Source organism: Abramis brama (genome assembly GCF_963993115.1).
Source record: "Abramis brama genome assembly, chromosome: 20".
Taxonomy (NCBI): domain Eukaryota; kingdom Metazoa; phylum Chordata; class Actinopteri; order Cypriniformes; family Leuciscidae; genus Abramis; species Abramis brama.
The window spans coordinates 16,210,897-16,228,266 of NC_139982.1; the positions used below are offsets into that span (position 1 = coordinate 16,210,897).

Here is a 17,370-nt window from a genome sequence, read left to right on the forward strand (position 1 = left end):
ACTAAAATTGCTCAAACTGAAATAAATATAAATTTAAGCCAAATAGAAATATAAATTTTAAAAAAACAACACAAAAGCTTAAGATTACTAAAACTTAAACTAAAATGTAAAAATAAAAGCTAATTCAAAGTATTAATACTATATTAGCATATAAAAAATACTTAAATAAGACAGTTTCCGGTGTTCTGCCTGTTAGCATCTTCAAAGGCATGTTCTTGTGTTTTCCGTAATGTTTCATGACCTTTTAAGCAATCAAGAGCTGTAAATGTACCTTCATTGCAACACAAATGCATGTCAGGGAATTCTAATCCATGTTATTACTTGCATGACTGATTCAAAGCAAGAGGGTGAGAGAGAGAAAACAAGCACTCAGAGAGGTCGACCCAGGATAACCTTGAAATAAAAGCCTTTTAGAGGCTTGGGTCATGCTGTTTTAATTGACACATGAGGGCTGGGGGAAGAATTGTTTCCTGTGAGAGGAGATGCTGGCCGGTCCAGCCGAAAAAAAAAAGGCCAATGGATGGTCTCCATCAGCCGGCAATCCATGCTCTCTTAGACTATTTGAGAGCTGCCGTGTGCTGGAAATGGCTCACCAGACTCCAAACTAATGTCATTACCAGCGGATACACATCAGCAGGACTAATCCAGATGTTCCGCACAATTACATTACATTACATTTGGGCTTCTTAGTCTAAACTGACACAGGTCTGCTGGCGCTGAAATCCACCATAGAAAGGAGGAACTAAATAAACATGGACACTGTGGGATTTTCCTGAGTGTGAATTCTTAATTCAGTTTGTTTGGAAATTGTAAAAGTTGGGTGATTGCAGGTAATGTTAAACTTCGTATAATGTATAATGGACATATTTTAGCTATGTAAACTCACCATAAAATCAATAATTCTTATTTTTGGAATATTGCAGTATTTATTATAAATAATTTTTGATCCGTGCACATCATTATTTTATTTTTTTTATTAATGTGACCTCGTTCTAATTTTCATACTCAAATAAATTCCCCTGAAAGTGACATCACTTCATTTTTTTTTCTTGTTTCACTTGGATATACGTCACAATTCGGAACAAAAGACATTAATACGACTTTAAAAATGGTTTTGCGTAACGGGCTAGGCTATTTGGCATCATATTTTACCAATAACAAATAATTAGAAAGTGTACCACTTTATCTGTATTGAACCTATCTGTTTTGTTTTGTTTTTTGTTTTGTTTTGTTTTGTTTTGTTTTGTTTTGTTTTGTTTTGTTTTGTTCTTTTTGCTTTTGTGTCTTGTTTTGTTGTTTTTCTTTGATTTTTGTTTGGTTGTGTTTGGCTGTTCTTTGTTTGTTATTTGGTTGTTTTGCTTTGCTTTGAAATTTTATTGTTTTACTTTGCCTTGTTTTTTTGTTTGCTGGTTTTGTTTGTTTGTTTGTTTTTGCCTTTGCCTTGTTTTGCTTTTTACTTTATGTTTTTATTTGTGTGTTTGCTTTGCTTTTTTGTTTTATTTTTGTGTGTGTGTTTTGCTCTGCTTTGCTTTTTGTGTTTGTTTTGTTGTGTTTGTTAAATGGCTTTTTTCTTCAGATCAGTTTAATTTTCATTAGTCAGCTAAACCTGAAACTGTAAAAAGGTATACAATTGAAATGACATTTTTATAAAAATGCACACAACCCCATAGCACGTTTGTTTATTTTGTGCATTAATAAAGAAAGAAGATACAATATAATGCAAAGGTGGCCAAAACAGAATTAATGTTTTAAATAAAAGTAATAATGAGTATAAAAACAATTAAATTGCTGTTGCAGAAAATACACATTGTGCTAATGTCTGTTCAGATGTTTGCACTGCAGCGTCCTCTTTCATTAAGCCCGGCAAATCTAATCACAACCATTCAACCATTCATTCTATCTCTCTCCCTGCAATTTAAAGGTCCGGCGTGCCCATTTCCGCCCATGGCCAGGAACACAACTCAAGGATCGCTGCGGTAATGAGCGAGGCGAGACAGACTACGCTAAGCTATGCATAGTCACACACACACCGTCTCCCTTTACTTAAGATTTGATCATTCCTAATGCATCCATCCTCCTCCACCTGAGCGCTTCTCCCCAAACACACACTATTGACCTTCGGCACCAGTTCTGTCAAAAACAAACGACCACGGTGCAAAATCATTTATCACAGTCTGGTTGGTCAGGCACTCAGATATCCCTACAACACAGAGCGTGGGCGGCAATGACATGTAGTTATGCAGATTCTCGCTTTATACTTAATTTCCATCCTCCCACACACACTCACACACATATTGTCTGATATAAATCCAACATACACACACACACACACTGGCGCGTGTTATCGCCAGCATTCGGCACACCCATATAATAACCAGAATACCTCTCTTCAGTGAAGGCAGGCAACCAGTTGCAGTGTTTCTGGGAGCTGTCCGTGGTGCTGAGACCCAACAAAAGCATCAAAGCCGGGCTGGACTGCTCTCGAAGGGTGTGGGGAGGAGGCACCATGTGTACTTCATTCAATTAGCCAGTTCTAGAGGCCTCCCCTGGGACAATGAGTGCAGAAAGGGGGATGGTGGGGGCCAAAATCTAACAAAAGACAAGATCCAACCCCCTCTAAGCCCTGACCGGGTCCACCTCATTAGTTGAGCAAGTGGGTGTGCATTAAACATATGCCTGTACGCAGGAGCAAGAGTATATGCTCGCACATACATATCCGTGCACAGAATGAAAACATAAGCGTACAGTGTGTGCATACACAATAAGACATTTACAATGTCATATTGGCCATGACATTTTTGCTGCATGCTCAACAGAAATAGTTTCTAAAGCACATAGGAGCTGCATTATACTGAATCCGTTAAAACTTCTCAGCAATGTCAAATTCACAGGTTGAGTTCTACAGAAGAAACATATGATTCGAGACCCTTTAAGTAAAGTCACATGTAAAGCTTAAGCACTTTTGGTAAGTTGCTTTGGATAAAAGCCTCTGCTAAGTGCCTTAAATTGTAAATGTAAGGTTTCAAACACCTTTAATTTATAAACAAACCAAGAAAATACATTTTTACTTTGAGCAAGTATTTATTTGTAAATTTCTCTGGTTTTGATTAGATTGTCTGCTAAACATAATGTTTCAAACACCTCGAAACCACGAAATGATTGTCTATAAATTGTATTTATAAACAAACAAAGATAAAAGCTTTTTATTTTGAGTAAGGGTTCTTTTTAAGTTGCTTTGGATAAAGGCAGTGCTGTTATTGTTAACTAAAATAATTTGTGTTAATTGAAATAAAGCTGAAACATACATATATATATATATATATATATATATATATATATATATATATATATATATATATATATATATATACATATATATATATACATATATATATATATATATATATATATATATATATATATATATATATATATATATATATATATATATATATATATTAGATGAAAAACTTGAGTCCCCTTACAACTAACTGAAAAAAGTAAGTTTAAGTACTAAATTGACTAAAAAACTAAATATAAATTAAATTAAAAAGAAATAAAAATGACAAAAGCGCATAAGAAACTTAAACAAATTAAAAATATAAAAATAAAAGCTAATCCAGAATATCAAAAATACTATCATAGTGCATAAATAATAGTAAAACAACACTGAATAAACTATCTGCTAAATAGAGTAAATGTAAAATTGTGTCTTAACCTGTATATCTGCGTTTTTGTACTAATCAGTTAGAACAAAAACTACGTGAGCAGCATTTATTTTTATTTTTATTTTCGGATCACTGAAGACTAAAAATGTACTTTAATGTTATTTTTTAGTATTATTTTTCTTTATTAATTTTCATAATAATTTCATAATGTATTTTATGAGTCAGAGTATGTTTGTATGATGTGCTGATGAGAAATATGGGATGAGCTATATTTTGCATACAAGTATGTGTGCAATGTAACTAATCACAATTCACTAATGATGAAACTTCAGTTGTTTCAATGTTTCAACTGATGCAAATGTACCACAAATATATACACAGAGGATAGTTTCTTAATGTGGAAAGTGGATTGTACCATGTGTATACATGAGGTATACGTTCAAGCAACATGTTTTGCTACCTTACAAGGAAGCTGTAAGTCCCAGAGTGGTGTATATAAGCTCAATCCTAATGACTCAGAGAAACGTAGAGGCATGATGAGGGTGAGGGAGGAGAAACACAGAGAAACGTAAAGGCATGAGGGGGTGAGGAAGGAGAACCATAGAGAAACCATTACAGCTGGAATGATTGGGTGAGGGAATAGAGAAATGGGGAACAGAGAAATCTGGAATGAAGACCTCCTCACCTATAGTGATTCTGCAATGCCTGTTTCTCTCTATAATAGAAATATCTTGGCAAAGTAACTGGTGTAGCTTCCGTGATTCAACAATAATGGGGAAATCTACAATCGCCTAGTTTCTATTTCTGTGGAATCACAGGGTAGCATCGCCAACGCTGAATTCTTTTCGGTTCAAAATCCCAAACCTCACACATCAAACATCTTCTGATTGGCTGTTATTTAACCGTGTTATTCCTATAACTTGCAGCCCAAACAAACAAACAAACCACTTTTGTCTGGTAATTTATCACATTGCGCCAGTGTTAACGTAAACTTAAAACACTTAAAACACACAAAGCTTATGGTTTGTTTATATTTCTTTTATTTCTAAACCTGCCAATAAAACAGCCTTTTATTTAGAGTTTAATTATTTTGGTATAGTACTTGATGTTTATATTTGTAGAGTTATATATTACATTGTTGTTGTTTTTTTTAATCCTTTACAAATACACAGTTGAGCATATAAAAAAAAAACTGGGGAAAAATATATGGAGGATTGTAGCTTTGAAAATCGGTAAATTGAGTTGTAAAAGAGTCTGGAGGTGGTTTGTCTGTAAAGCAGGACCACACAGAAGAACATCTGAGATTTTACTCCATATCGCTCAACAAACACCTTTCCGTGGCCTGACATCTGCGTCAGCTGCTGAATCCCTATCGCTATACTTGCATATCTCAAACCCCTCAGATCCCGTTTCCATTTCTGTCCCACTGTATCTCTATTTCAAACTGAAATGATGAGTTTATATGCAGTGTAAATGGTGCTTCACAGGGCCATGGGATGCGGACACAGACTTGACTGACTACATTTGCATTCAAGGCTCACCCTGCTGGCCTATTCACACACAGCAGATGTCTGTGTTTCTGCATTTGTCGGGCTGTCTGGATCGGTTTGGAAATGAAGGCTGAATTTAAGAAGGCTTGGGAGCATCTGTTCAACTATCGCAGGATGGCTTGAAGCTAAAATAAAGATTCAACATCTATTGCTATATCACATTGAGCTCAAATATTGATTTATTTTCTTGGTGATATGTATAATATGAAGAGGTTAGGCAAGATGAGACTACTTTCTTATATTGCTTGAAGAACAATGATGGTTATAAAGGTGCATAAGGCACGGCTGATTAAGTACAGCTGTGCATTTAAAACATCTGGATGGTCCTCAGCAGGGTGATGTATGATTATTGGTCTCAATGGAGGACGCACGGTACCATAACTGAATATCTCATCAAACCATGAATCCGTCAGCGAGAATTTTGTTTTAATGAAATGCTAGTTTTGATTTGTGAGAGGTCTGCAGAGCTTGAAATAATTTGCAGAGCGTGTGCGCACACACGCACACCTGCCCTCCCGCGGTCTCCTGGTCCTCCGCGACAATCACAGCGACGGCAGTTGCCAAAGAGATAATTACATAGCGACTGAAGCGCAGCGGTCTGTTCTACACTGGATGTGAGAGAGGAAAAAATGTTATTACAGCGCAACAAGCCTCTTTATTTCAGCGACCAATCAGAAAAAAGCTTTTTTGAAAAAATAAAAAGAGTCATTTTTGAGTTTTCAGGTCCACACTTCTGAATAATGGATCTCCCATCCCCCATAATTCCCGGCGCTCTGTGAGTCGGGCCACGAGTATCGATTCACTGTGGCCAGGTGCTCGATTTTCAAATGCTCCAATTCAGAAGTCTGGGGAAAATTCATAAATACATAAACATTAGAGAAGAAAATGGTGGCAAAAGGTCAAAAAACATAACAAATGGCATTTACACAGAGAGTTACATCACCTCGTTTTCTTTTCTTTTGCAGAAAATTGCTGTGTGTGTATATATATATATATATATATATATATATATATATATATATATATATATATATATATATACATACAGTGAGGAAAATAAGTATTTGAACACCCTGCTATTTTGCAAGTTCTCCCACTTAGAAATCATGGAGGGGTCTGAAATTGTCATCGTAGGTGCATGTCCACTGTGAGAGACATAATCTAAAAAAATAAAAACCAGAAATCACAATGTATGATTTTTTAACTATTTATTTGTATGATACAGCTGCAAATAAGTATTTGAACACCTGAGAAAATCAATGTTAATATTTGGTACAGTAGCCTTTGTTTGCAATTACAGAGGTCAAACGTTTCCTGTAGTTTTTCACCAGGTTTGCACACACTGCAGGAGGGATTTTGGCCCACTCCTCCACACAGATCTTCTCTAGATCAGTCAGGTTTCTGGGCTGTCGCTGAGAAACACGGAGTTTGAGGTCCCTCCAAAGATTCTCTATTGGGTTTAGGTCTGGAAACTGGCTAGGCCACGCCAGAACCTTGATATGCTTCTTACAGAGCCACTCCTTGGTTATCCTGGCTGTGTGCTTCGGGTCATTGTCATGTTGGAAGACCCAGCCTCGACCCATCTTCAATGCTCTAACTGAGGGAAGGAGGTTGTTCCCCAAAATCTCGCAATACATGGCCCCGGTCATCCTCTCCTTAATACAGTGCAGTCGCCCTGTCCCATGTGCAGAAAAACACCCCCAAAGCATGATGCTACCACCCCCATGCTTCACAGTAGGGATGGTGTTCTTGGGATGGTACTCATCATTCTTCTTCCTCCAAACACGTTTAGTGGAATTATGACCAAAAAGTTTTATTTTGGTCTCATCTGACCACATGACTTTCTCCCATGACTCCTCTGGATCATCTAAATGGTCATTGGCAAACTTAAGACGGGCCTTGACATGTGCTGGTTTAAGCAGGGGAACCTTCCGTGCCATGCATGATTTCAAACCATGACGTCTTAGTGTATTACCAACAGTAACCTTGGAAACGGTGGTCCCAGCTCTTTTCAGGTCATTGACCAGCTCCTCCCGTGTAGTTCTGGGCTGATTTCTCACCTTTCTTAGGATCATTGAGACCCCACGAGGTGAGATCTTGCATGGAGCCCCAGTCCGAGGGAGATTGACAGTCATGTTTAGCTTCTTCCATTTTCTAATGATTGCTCCAACAGTGGACCTTTTTTCACCAAGCTGCTTGGCAATTTTCCCGTAGCCCTTTCCAGCCTTGTGGAGGTGTACAATTTTGTCTCTAGTGTCTTTGGACAGCTCTTTGGTCTTGGCCATGTTAGTAGTTGGATTCTTACTGATTGTATGGGGTGGACAGGTGTCTTTATGCAGCTAACGACCTCAAACAGGTCCATCTAATTTAGGATAATAAATGGAGTGGAGGTGGACATTTTAAAGGCAGACTAACAGGTCTTTGAGGGTCAGAATTCTAGCTGATAGACAGGTGTTCAAATACATATTTGCAGCTGTATCATACAAATAAATAGTTAAAAAATCATATATTGTGATTTCTGGATTTTTTTTTTAGATTATGTCTCTCACAGTAGACATGCACCTACGATGACAATTTCAGACCCCTCCATGATTTCCAAGTGGGAGAACTTGCAAAATAGCAGGGTGTTCAAATACTTATTTTCCTCACTGTATATACTGCATGCATGATGAAGCCTATAGAATGCAGTTCGAATGCCCCTAAAATTCAAGATATCAGGGCAAAAATGCCCCTATATGTCTCATATTTATATCATGATATAGTTAAGCAATATCACACGGGTAACGAGCGCAATATCACACGAGTGCTGTTTTTGTCCCGAATAGCATGAGTGCAAATGTGATATTGATTTTAACAGTTCAATAAATAACAGGCCAACGTTAATATTGTGTAACATTTTAGACACAATATTGTCTGCTTTTGCTCAGTTTTTCCAACGAAAATGTTACCTATAAAGCCAGAGCAGAACAGTTTCTCCGAGCAACACTCAGCGGTGTTTAATTTCTGAATGAATCCGCGTTTTGAGCAATCAGGTGAAACAATGATTCAATGGCCCATTCATAAAGAGCCATTTACTTTATTGAGGAATGAGACGTTTTAACGAACTGAATGAATGAATGACTCATTGGCTGCATCCGAAATTGCATACTACGCAAAAAAAGTATGTGACAAAATAAGTAGCCTATGTCTGAATTCACAGTACTCATAAAAGAGTATAGGCAAAAAGTCCTCGGATGTCCTACTACTTCTGGTGAGGTTCTGAAGTGCGCATACAATGGACACTTTACTGTCCCATGAGGATTAATGAATGGCAGTGAAGCGATGTAACTCGTGAAGCGACCTACACATGTGTAGGTCATATTATAATGGCAACAAGGGAAATGTAGTACGTCCAGATTACATTCATACTTTAGAACGTACTTTTTTAGTGGTTGTGAAGTAATTCGTTTTTCAAAATAAGAGCCTACTCAAGAGAGTGTGTGATTTCAGACGCAGCCAACGACTTACTCATTTAGACATTACCGCCACCAACTGGCAGTTTCTTATTTTAGAGTATCATTTCAGTAACAAATTATTTAATATTTCCATATTAATTAAAACCCATTTAAGTTATAGTTCACCCAAAAATAAATATTCTGTTATCATTTACTCACCCTCATGGCCGTCGAAGCCTAAAAGTTTATGTGTAATAAATGATATGGTGAATTAAATAATATATATATATTTTTAAAGGTACTTTTAGTAAATGTCTATTTGATGCTTTTCTCACTTAACACTATAATGACTTAAAATTATGTTTTGGGGTAATTTCTCAGCCAAATTTGATGTGCTATTAATTTGTGATTAATTCAATCAATTAATCACCACATCGTGTAATTAATTAGATTAACAATTGTAATCGCTTGACAGCCCTAACATATATATATGTTAGGGCTGTCAAGCGATTACAATATGTATGTATGTATGTATATATATATATATATATATATATATATATATATATATATGTGTGTATGTATATATATATATATATATATATACATACATACATACATATATACACTGTATATACATACATACATACATACATACATATATACACTGTATATACATACATACATACATACATACATATATACACTGTATATACATACATACATACATACATATATATATATATATATATATATATATATATATATATATATATATATATATATATATACACACACACTGTATATTTATTTATTTATATATATATTAGTGATTAATCGTATCTAGCATAAAAGTTTGTAAATACATATATTATATATGTTTTTATATTATATTTAAATGTTTATATTATTTTTTATTATATAATATATATGTTTGATATTTTAGCTTTTATTTTAAAGCAAAAATTTGACAAATCAAGAATTTAAAGAATTCAAGAATATGTTTTAGAGCTAAAGGAACAGATACATATTTTTCTTCTGCAAAGCTACACTTTTGCTTGCACCACATTTTCTAGCGCACTGCATTCCAATATAAAATTCCATTTTTCCTGTTACACATCTCAAAATTCAGAAATTCCCATGTGTCCTTTCTCTCTCATCTTCCTGCCCCAACACCATTAATGATGAAACACGTAAGTCAGTGCCCCCCGCCTCTCGTTCCTGGGCGTCTCTGGCTCTTGGGGGCCACGTCCCTCCCCCACCCCTCACTCTCAGCCAGCAGCAAAGGCTTGAAGTCTCCACAGTTCTTTGTTCATCCGATCATCTGTGTGATTTCAGAGCCAGCGCTCACATGCAATTAACACTCGGCACCCAAACCCACCGTCTCGCACGCAGAGGTCCAGATTTACCCACTGCACTTGTCGGCTCTTGTTATTTTTATGCAAATCACAACAATAATGATATAAAAAGAAAGGAAGCAGTGATAATCTGAAGGGTGTTTCCCTCATTAGTGCTGCTAATTAAGAGAGAATTCAGTGAACACCTCCTTCATGATCACCACTTTTGTACATTTTCTTCAGGGTGGTTGCTAGGGCATTTCTAAGGTATTGTGGGTGGTTGTTAAAGTGTTGCTATCTGGATGATTGACAGGCAGCTGCTAGGATGTTTTAGGTATTGGTGTTTCCAATGGTGCTATGAATTGTTGCTTGAGCGTTGCTAGGTTGTTATTAGGGCACAGCTAGATGGTTGCTAAGGTGTTCTACATGGTTGCTAGGGCAATGCTAGGTGGTCGCTAAGCAGTTGCTATGTTGCAGTGTGCAATGCTCTGTGTCGTTACTGGGGTGTTGCTAAGGTATATTGTGCAAGCAGTTGCTAGGGTGTTCTTGGGGGGGGATAGAACGTTTCCTATTGTGTTCTGAATGGTTGCTAGTACATTCTGGGTGATTGCTAGGGTGTTGCTAGGTGGTTTCTAAGATGTTTCTCATAGCAATGCTAAATGGTTGCAAGGTAGTTGCTATGGTGTTCTGGGTGGTTGCTAGATGTTCTGAGTGGTTACTAGGGAGTTGCTGTGGTGTTCTGGTTGTTTGCTATAGTTTTAGGTTGTTGTGAACATAGTTATATGTTGTTGCTAGTCAGTTGCTATGGTGTTCTGGGTGGTTGCTATGGGATTTATTTCATTGTGGGTGGGTGGTTGTTAAAGTGTTGCTGGATGACTGACTGTTCTGGGTATAGGTGTTTTCTATGGTGCTATAAAGGGCTTGGGTGTTGCTAGTTGGTTGTTAGGTCACTGCGGGGTGGGTGTTCTGCATGGTTCCTAGTGCAATCCTAGGCGGTTCCTAGGTAGTTGGTATAGTATTATGGGTGGTTACTAGGGTGTTGCTAAAGTATTCTGGGTGGTTGCTAGAATGTTTTATTTGGTTTAGTTGCTGTGGTGTTCCGGTTAGTTGTGAAAATACCACTATGTGGTTGCTAGCCAGTTGCTATGATATTCTGGGTGGTTGATAGGGCATTTCTTAGGTATTTTGGGTAGTAAATAAATTGTTGCTGGGGTGTTCTGGATGTTAGAATGGTTGTTGCCAGGATGGTCTGGGTGCTTGCTAGGCATTTCCTACGGTGTTATGAATGGTTGTTTGGGCGTTGCTAGGTGGCTGTTATGGCATTGCTAGATGATTTCTAGGGTGTTTCTATGGTATTCTGGATGGTTGCTAAGCAGTTGCTAGTGAGTTTCCTAAGGTGTTATCAGTGGTTGCTTGGGAATTGCAAGGATGTTCTGGGTGACTGCTAAAGGATTTCTGAGGTATTCAGCATGGTTGTTAGGGAATTTTGCTAGGCAAAACATGGTCATGTGACAGATCATATTTGGGAATTTAAACCATAAAGCTGTAACCACTTCCAGCTGGTTAGAAATCATCACTCAGAAAGAGGAGAGGGATGAGAGGAGGGAGGGAATGACAGACAGATGGAGATGGATACTACAGCTATGAGTGCTCCAGAGAGAGCCAGCAAACCATTCCCTGTCCCCTTCAGCCAATAAAAACGACTGCATTAAGATAATAACACTGTATGGCAATTATTAAAGGGCAATAAAACCGCTTTAGAGCCCTCTCCAGGCTATGAACTGTGTGTGTGTGTGTGTGTGTGTGTGTGTGTGTGTGTGTGTGTGTGTGTGTGTGTGTGTGTGTGTGTGTGTGTGTGTGTGTGTGTGTGTGTGTGTGTGTCTCGCTATGAGGCAGAGATGGATTTTCAAACATACTAAGATATTTTGTAATCCAATAACTGCTTTAAGAAATCTTGTTAGCTTGAGGACTGGAGCTTTTATAAACCAGCTAGTGATCCAACACCAAATCCATTAGGCATGACTAAGAGTCAAATACGACTGAATATTGCATATGAGTCAGTAAAAAGGACTTTAGTATCATAATGCGCTTACACATCGGTATGTTAATTCTTGCTATTTCGGTATTGTCGTAAGTGCAACAAGCTGCAAATCCTCTATTTTCTTTTACTGTTCTGCAGCACATGAAAAAAATACCATATACACATAGACATTCTGAAAAAGGCATTCAAATTGAGCTGTTCACTGATTGGTGTAGACTGCTAATGATCACTCACCTCTGAGCCAATAAGATGAATCACCAGGCTGACAGTGGGCCGAGTCCCTGAGGACGTCAGGAATGAGCAGCCCTAAGCAACAAAGAGTGTTAGACCGCATCAATACAGCGTATTGACAACTATGAGGAGTAATCATCAACTGTGCATTCAAACAATGGGAGCTGCTTTTTAAATAAACATTAAAAAACTTTAAAACAAAGAACAAAACAAAAATAAAAGCCAAACCCAAACCAATCACCCCCCCAAAAAAACTAAACAAAAAAACAAACAAACAATAAAACAATAAAACAAAAACCAAAATAAAATATAAAACAAAATAAACAATAAAAAGATCAAATAAAATAAAATGTAAAATAAAACAAAAGTAAGCAAACTCAATTTATGGCAGGTTGTTTACTTCAAATCAAGCCTGTCCATACCTACAACTAAATTAAACTCATCCCTGACTCTAAGGGAATGGAGGCTGTGGTCATCAACAGTTGGCATGGCTGTTGTTGCCTGCTGAGGGCAGTGTTGTTGTGCAGGGGCTGAAGGTGTGAGTGTGCATGGCACCTGCCCGCTGCTCCACGGGTGGAGTTGGCACTGTTAGCAGATGGCCAAACCCTGAGGGCACTCAGAAAACCATGCTTCCTGGCAGTACGCCCTGAAGATGAACTGAGGCTGCTCACAAGAGTGAATGAGGGGTAGTCGGGTCAAAGGGTATGAGACAAACGTAATGAAAGACAAAATATAATTTTACAATGATGCCAAAACATGTAACAAAACTAACAACAGTGGTAAAAAAAAAACAACAGTACTAAAAACCACACATCAACTGCATAGCAACACCCTAACAGCCACCAAGATCACCAAGCATAGTAATAAAAACCACACAAAACCTTAGCAACCACAGAGCAACACCCTAACAACCACCTAGAACACCAAGCATAGTGATAACAACCTCACAGAGCCATAGCAACTGCATGGCAACACCCTAACAATCACGTAGATCGCTCAGCATATAGTGCTAAAATTCACAACGAACCTTAGCAACCGCATAGCATTAGCAACACCTTAACAATCACCTAGAACACCAAGCATAGGGATAAAAACCACACCAAACTATAGCAACCACATAGCAACACCCTAACAATCACCTAGATCAGCTAAAAGTGCTAAAATCCCCACAGAACCTTAGCAACCACATAGCAACACCCTAACAACCACCTAGATCACCAAGCATAGTGATAAAAACCACACCGAACCTAAGCAACATCATAGCAACGCCCTGGCAATCACCTAGATCGCCAAGCATATTGATAAAAACCACACAGAACCTTAGCAACCGCATAGCAACACCCTAACAACCACCTAGATCACCAAACATAGTGATAAAACCCACACAGAACCTTAGCAACCAGCAACACCCTAACAACCACCTAGATCACCAAGCACGGTGATAAAAATCCAAACAACTTTGGCAAAACCGCAAAACACTCATTCTTTATTATTTTGAAAGAACAAATCAAGTTACTCAACCAGGCATGAAACATGTAACACTGCTCTGCCAAAATGCAGTGAATTATTGTGAGTGTTGCATTCTAGGTCTTCCTAAAACAGCTAAAATTGGTTTGCAAACACCAGAAGGGCAGCCACAGATGAGCGCTGCTCCCCTGAGATGCTCAGCCCTAAAATGTCATTGGCACTTTGGTCCCTCAGTGCAAACAAAGGTCAATAGTGACAGAGATTCCTCACATCTGCATCGATTCGGTCCACAGCACCATTACACGTGGCAATTACACAGTCAACTGACATTCTAATCATGGAGATTCATGCAGATTCGAAGGATTTGGCTTTGGCATCCAAATACTGTGCAAATATGACTTCTTTAAAATGTGTGTGTGTGTGTGTGTGTGTGTGTGTGTGTGTGTGTGTGTGTGTGTGTGTGTGTGTGTGTGTGTGTTTAATACCCATATATATCACATGTAAAAATGTAAAGACTAGATATTCGTGAGCGGATAACTTATGTAATATGAATCAGGTTTGCTATATGACTATCTATAGAGTGCTGCACATGGAGAGATGCCACCACACTGACTGGGCACAGATGGCACCAAAGCAGAATGACTGAGCTACTGTATCTGCTCACCTCCACATGCACATGGACACATACAAACACACATGCGCATGTAAATACAAACACAGAAGTCCTAGGATGCATGTTTATTTGGTTATCCAAGAAGATAATTTAAAAAAGCAGAGAGAAAAAAAAGAGAAAAAAGCATAGATTACACAAGTGTAAAAATCTGTGGAAGAAAAATATGTGTATTGGCAGGAAAGAGGATGGATGGATGGAAAGGTGTGATCGATGCGGTCAAAGCAGCCCTGGGTCTCAGGGGATACGCCTTTAGCTACGAATGACTGAAGAAGATGACACATCTCCACTTAGACCAGTCTGAGAGCTCTGTGTGTGTGATGGCAGAGGGAGAGCGTGTGAAAAAGTGCGTTGGCAAAGACTCAAGGGACGTGACAGCAGAAGCCTCTCCTCAGCCAGGAAAAGCAGGAAAATGACACAGTTACACACATGGGCAAACACTCCACTGTCATCTAAGAGATGCCAAAACCTGCTTCACTGGAGCCTCTGTGACTCTACCTGACACTTGCATGTCCATCTGGCTGTATATGTGTGACTTTACTTCAAGGAGAACTGAATTAAGCTTTAATTAGTCCATTTTGTAATGCAGTTTGGCCGATGAGATGACAATTATCTTCAGTTATAGACTCAAAAACAAAAAGCAAAAAATGCAGCACAACACAGAAAACAAAATGAAACGCACAGCACAAAACAAAACACAGAAAAAATAAATAAATAAACAGCATGAAACAAACCACAAAAAACAAAATGCACAAAACGGATAACAAAATTCACAACACAAAAACAAAATGAAACAGCACAAATGAAAAAACAAAACAAAAAACAAAACTCACAACACAAAAGACAAAAATACAACACAGCACAACAAAAAAACAAACAAAAAGAAACAGCATAAAACAAAAAACTAAATGAAAAAAAACAAAAAACAAGAACAACAACAAAAAAAAAAAAATGAAAGCGCGATGTCATGGATGGCTGTGGTGAATGAAGCGCACAACGATATAAATACTATAATGACTCTAATATAATACTAATACTTTAATATAACACTCAGGAATTATAGGAGAACTCAGAAGAATAAGGAAAACACAACCACTTAACAACGACGAGACAGGACAAAGGATTGAACCAAACCAAGAAGTATAAATACCAAAACTACTGAGGGAACTAATTAACTAATTAATTAACAAAGGTAAACTGAATGAGACTGAATGACAAAAAATAGGAAACAGGAAACAAACACAATGAAACCAAGCATACTCCTAACACACAAAGAATTGTTTTAAAGATTACATTCAACGGTGTTTTTTTTTTATGAGCATTTTTGTCTTTTTTCCATTAAAAATATTTAAATGATACATTTAGCATAAAAAAAATATCTTATTGAAGTTGGGATGCACAATAAATCGGTACCATATCGGTTATCAGCCAATATTAAAGATTATTTAATTTATCAGCATATTGGATATTTGTCAGTCGATTTTGGATATTTAATTGTGCTAAATCTATAATGTGTTCAATATCTTAAAATATTTCTAGTGAAAAACAATTTATTAGGAATATGTCTTGCTTGCTCTGTAAATGTAGAAGCACTAGCGACGTGGATAGTATGAATGAGGTTTAGCTTATGGACTGGAGGTATCTCGGTCAGTAATTTAAAGCAACACCATGTAAGTTTTGCTCTCGGGGTCCCCCTACAGTTGGGAAACAGTATTGTCTTCTACTACTGTCGTAAAATCTGTCGTGGTTACACCAGGGGATACACGTGCATTTGTCGACAAGCCGATACCCCCGAACTCTGCAGAAGGAGTTCTCACGTCTTGGGCAGACTGCCTTGCGTTGCGTGTGAAATGTCTTCATCCCAGGTACAGTGACATATATTTCAGCATGTCATATGAATATAATTATGGGTTTTATTTTTTCATCGAAAACTAGCATGTTAGCGTTTGCTAGCTACCAGATTGATAATTCGCTCCTCTACTAGCATTACTTGATTCATGAAGATAAATGGAGGACCAGATAGCTTCCGTAACATAGCCAGGCAGACAACAAATTCGAAAAACTAGAGATGGTATGCAAGCAATATACTTACTAGTCCAACAGCATGATGGCCAAGTCAGCATCGGTCGGGCACCCCTCCTCCTCCTTTAGCTCACGGCAGCGAGCGAACGCTGGACCAATATTGATCCTCGTCCGGCCTTTGATTTTGTCACTCTCCCTTTTTCTCTTCCTAGTCTCCTCCGACAAAACCTTTGCCTTCTTCGGTTTCGTCTTTCACGTCCGAATTTGAGGAAATGGGGGGTGGGGGTGAGGGGGAAGTGAGGTATGCCGTAAAGCAGTCGAATTTTGTAGTTCTTTTTGTGCTCGGGTTACTACCCCAACCCCGAAGTTCCGTAGTGCCAGTAAAATCGATACAGACCCCGTCAGGCTATGGCAGACGTGTCATTCAACCTATTGTAAGTCGATGTACCATCACAAGGGTCTTGGAAATATATTATGAAGGTTGAAAAGCTACATGGTGTTGCTTTAAATGTGAGGTATTTTGTTGAAAGCATGGTGAGATAGTGTTTGGCTTGTGAACCTGTGGCCAGCCGTGTGCAGTGAGGGGTGGAACTGTGAAAGGAAACCAAAGCGAGCTCACGCAGATGCTTTCAGCCCTGGGAACACGGAGCAGTGGAGAGCCAAAACAGTCTTTTCAAAATATCCAAACCATTTTTCTGTGACTGACAGAGACACAGCCTCCATTAGATTGGCTGAGCGTCTCACCATCTCTGCAACACACACTGAGAAATGAATACACGAATGAATACACCAGCCCTACGGTGATTACTGTTACAACCTCTTCTGATCAAATCATTTGGGAAAGGTGAAGAAGATAAATAAAACATGGATTCATCCTTCCGTTTCTCTTGCCTTGGCAACATCTCCACTATTATTAGCAGCACGGTGTGTGTGTGTGTATGTGCGTCGCA

At 38.2% G+C, this 17,370-nt stretch overlaps 1 protein-coding gene across 1 annotated transcript in view; it reads right to left on the reverse strand.

The window, feature by feature from the left end:
• Positions 1-16,917, reverse strand: part of ccdc33 (coiled-coil domain containing 33) — a 43,234-nt gene extending 26,317 nt beyond the window's left edge. The window contains exons 1-2 of the mRNA XM_084095437.1: positions 16,491-16,917; positions 12,265-12,336 (exon numbers count right to left, since the gene is read on the reverse strand). The gene's annotated coding sequence lies outside the window, so the exon portion shown is untranslated. The remainder of the gene's footprint in view (positions 1-12,264; positions 12,337-16,490) is intronic.
• Between the last annotated feature and the right edge of the window lie 453 nt (positions 16,918-17,370).